Source organism: Pinus tabuliformis, chromosome 4_1 (genome assembly GCF_031772625.1).
Source record: "Pinus tabuliformis cultivar Carrire ecotype Pingquan chromosome 4_1, CPIR1, whole genome shotgun sequence".
NCBI classification, from domain to species: domain Eukaryota; kingdom Viridiplantae; phylum Streptophyta; class Pinopsida; order Pinales; family Pinaceae; genus Pinus; species Pinus tabuliformis.
The window spans coordinates 948,457,257-948,461,291 of record NC_142303.1 but is presented as its reverse complement, the minus strand read 5'-3'; positions in this window follow the sequence as shown (position 1 = coordinate 948,461,291).

Here is a 4,035-nt window from a genome sequence, read left to right as displayed (position 1 = left end):
GGGCTCTGGAATTTTGAAGAGTTGGAAATTTTGGAGGAGTTGTTGTAGCGGCTACAACACCACCATAATAATTAATTTAGTTGATTAATTCTCTTCGACGCAGGTTGTTGTGTTTGCAGAGAGAAAGGGTAGGCAATGTGAATCCATGGATAAATCTTCCAGAGGTAACCAACCGAATAAGAAGATACAACTTCTTGGTTGAGTGCTTCTATTTACCTTTGATCATATATTTAGTTCACCGATTAACGATTTGTTGATTGCAAGCTGCCTCATTCACAAAGGGGTTATCATTGGCTATTCAAATGGTGATCATTCACAAAGGGGTTATATTTGGCTATTCAAATGGTGAACTACAGATGGCTTGAATTGAAGTGCGAAGAGAGAAAACAGAACTCCCCAGTTAGTAAAAAATGAATTGGAGACGTGGTTGGTGTATGGAGAATCTATTCAAGAGGTAAAAATCAAGAAAATCTAGCTTACTCTTGCCTTTCCATATTGAAATGATATTTCTCAAAGATGGAGGGTTTCCATTCTTACACATTCTATAACTCCTTGGATGGTAAGTGTATTATAGGATTGGGGTTGTGGGAAATCGTAGATGCAACATTTATTGCAATGAATAAGCCAAATGGATTTCCTTCGGAATGATTTTGGAAAAGTTTAGGAGCAAAAAAGCTAAGTATGAGGCCTGTCAGGTTGTATATGTGACAGAGAAAGAGAAAGAATAATTAGATCTGTTTGATTCTTCCTGTGTTTTTCCTCATGTGATTTTAGTGTGTGGGATTCGTTGTTCATACTCATTGGCCTAGTCAGAAAGAAATTATTGGTTTCATGAAGATCGAATCTGCATTTTTCTCCCCCAAAATTCTGAATGTAACTTATACATATTAAGCGTACACTTGGTTCAATTTTGCAGAAATGAATAACAATTCCAGCAGTGTAGTCAGTTACAACACATCTTGATTACAGGTTTGAACTGGAGGCACTTGCATGTCAATCATGAATATCCACTTAAAACTTCTTTAAAACAGACCACAACCATTCTAACAACTCTTACAAAGCAGTTTAATTCGCAATTTACTGATCAGGTAAAATTCAGTTTTCTAATTTATCTAAATATATTTTATATAAGTTGAAAAGAATGGTATAATAACTATTGTACCTACTCCTTATGCCAGCAAGAAAAAATATAGAAACTTCAAAAGAAGACTTATCATTGAAAGTATGTGTAACAATATATTCAATTTATTAGTGAGACTGGAATCTTAGTTTCTGACCAATTATTTAGATGATCTTAGTTGAGATTCACATTCTGTTTATATACATATATGAGAGGAAAATTACCTTGGAAACCACTCCACACATGTTTTCCATAAATTAAATTTTAAATTGATTTAGAGTTATTAATCTATTTAAAGTTAGCTGAATGTTTTCAAATTTCTAATTTGTCAATTATTTAAATAGTTTACATTTAAGTGTGGATTTTCCTATCATTTAAAATAAAATGAATTTAAAAATGGTTGTAATAAAACACTTTTATTATTATTATTATAAATATAAATATTATTTTTATAAATATAACTGTAAAAGAATTACACTTTTATTATTATTATTATAAATATAAATATTATTTTTATAAATATAACTGTAAAAGAATTACACCATATAACTGTTGAATTGAGAAATGCTTTTTATAACTTATATTGGAAAGTTGAGTAATTATATTCGTATTTAAATATTTCTAAACAGATATGATATTTTTATACACATGTAAATATGATGCATTTTAATTTTTGTGTTATATTAATATATTAATTTTATCTCTTTCATATATGTAAAAACGTTTTTTATTTTACATGTAAAAGAAGAGTCGTAAACATTTATAAATTTTAAATTAATTAATTTAATTGTGGACTATTTAAGTAAATTTTCTATATACATGAATATTGCTTTCCTTATATATATAAATAACAGGAAAGCAATTAAAAAGATATATCAAGATAAAGCATCTCTTAATGAAGTGGCAAAGGACTTCCTATATTTGCAACAATAATCATTAATGTTAATCGATTACTATAAGAGGTGTTATGTCAAGGAAAAAATGGTTTTAAGGTTTATAAGAAGAAAATAAATAAATAAAATATCTAAAATGAAATTTGAAAACAGTAAAAATAAAGTCATAGTAATCCATTATGGAGATAGTAAGGTTTTTTTTTCTTATTAGGGATTAATGTCTATTCCCTTTTTAGGACCTTAGAATCACCCTAGATGGGCTACTATTTAGTGTTTTCCTAGTTTGTATTTTCTTAGCAGTTTAATTTGAAAGTAACTAAAGAAATGATACGAAAATTGTTAAAATAAGGAACTCTTAGAACATTGGAAAAATATTATTTTCCATGCGACCGCTAACATTCTTGAGTAACAAAACCAACTTTATGTGAAGGGAGACTAGCATCAACACCTTGAGAGTGGACCAAGTGGGAAGTGAGCACATGGTAGGTGATTCCTTATGGAAAGTAAATGTTGTTGTAGCCCAAAAATATGGGTAATCATTGGTGTAAATGTACCACCTCCATATCCACTTTTGCAAAATATATTTCTATATACAAATGAAATTGAGTACATATGAGGTAGCTATTGAAAATCGAAACAAGAAATGATAAAAATAAAATCCAGAATATTCCAATTTTAATTTGTCCTTGAATTAAAATTGTGAATTAAAATTCGAATTTAGTCTCACCAGCTGTGTGGAAAATAATTAATTAATTCATCTTGAGTTAATTAGTTGGAGAAATTCAAGTTAGAAGTCTTTGTGAAGTCATGCAACAGTTATCCCTTAAATTAAGGATATTATCCCTTCATTAAAGAGATAATATTGAGTTGTAATTAGTTAGCTCAGTTAACTGAGTTAAGTCTAGTTAGGTTAGTTCCAAACTGTTTGAGGAACTAATTGTGAGTTCAATCAGTTAATGCATGCATGCGTCCAACTAGTGTACTCCAGATAACTGAATATTCTCTCATCGATAACTCATGCGTGTCTATTCTAAGAAAGACCGAGTTGGGATTAAAGACAAGGACAGTGTACTATCAGTTGCATGAGTTTTCCTATAAAGGAAACTCATCCAGGTAGAAGGAAGAAAGTTCCTTGAGGATTGCACAGTTTTACAGGGTGTGAGATTAGTGTGAGTGATCAATGTTAGTGATCAATGTTATAGTTGGTAACAGCTGGATCACCCAGGAGAAACTGCGTAAGGAAATATGAGGCTTGGAGGGGAGAGGAGGTTTGTGACAAGCCTTGTTTGCCAGTGAGCATCCAGGAGGATTGTACTGAGAGCTGGCTAGCTATGAGGGCTAAGGCCTTGTGTAATTCTAATATATTTCCACCTTGTATGATAATACAGATAGTGGGATTTTTAGCTGAGGCTTTCCCTTGAGTATTCTTATGTGTTTCATGTGCATTGATTCTTCTCTGTTATATGTGTTCAGCTTGATCTTGCTCAAATATTTTAAGCTTTCACTAATTGCTTGTAGAAGTAGATTGAAGTATTTTGCATTAGCTGTATTGAATTATCAAGTTGATCTACAGTCATAATTTCTACACAGTATCAAAGCAAAGGTTATCAAAGCTTTGAACAGTATACTGAGAAGAGAATTCAAAGTTTGAAGTTTGGGGTTCCAGGTGCAAATTGAATTCATATCATACTTCAGGTTGGTCAATGGCATTTTATGGCTTGAGACTCGAGTATGCCTTAGAAGGCAGCTCGAATTACATAGCATGGAAAGATCGCATGGAGGCTATATTAGAAGACAATGGAATGAAGGATTTCATTGATCGAGAAATTCCAAAGCCAGGTTCAAGTAATGCACAAGAGTTGGCTGAATGGAAGAAGTGTGTGGTAAGGGTGAGACGGATCATCCTTGAGGGAGTTCGAGACCATATTGTCTCGAGTCTCCATGGGAAGGATACTCCATATTCAATGTGGAAGACATTGAAGGACCTCTACCAAAATAGTAGCAACCAGAGGAAATTGGTGC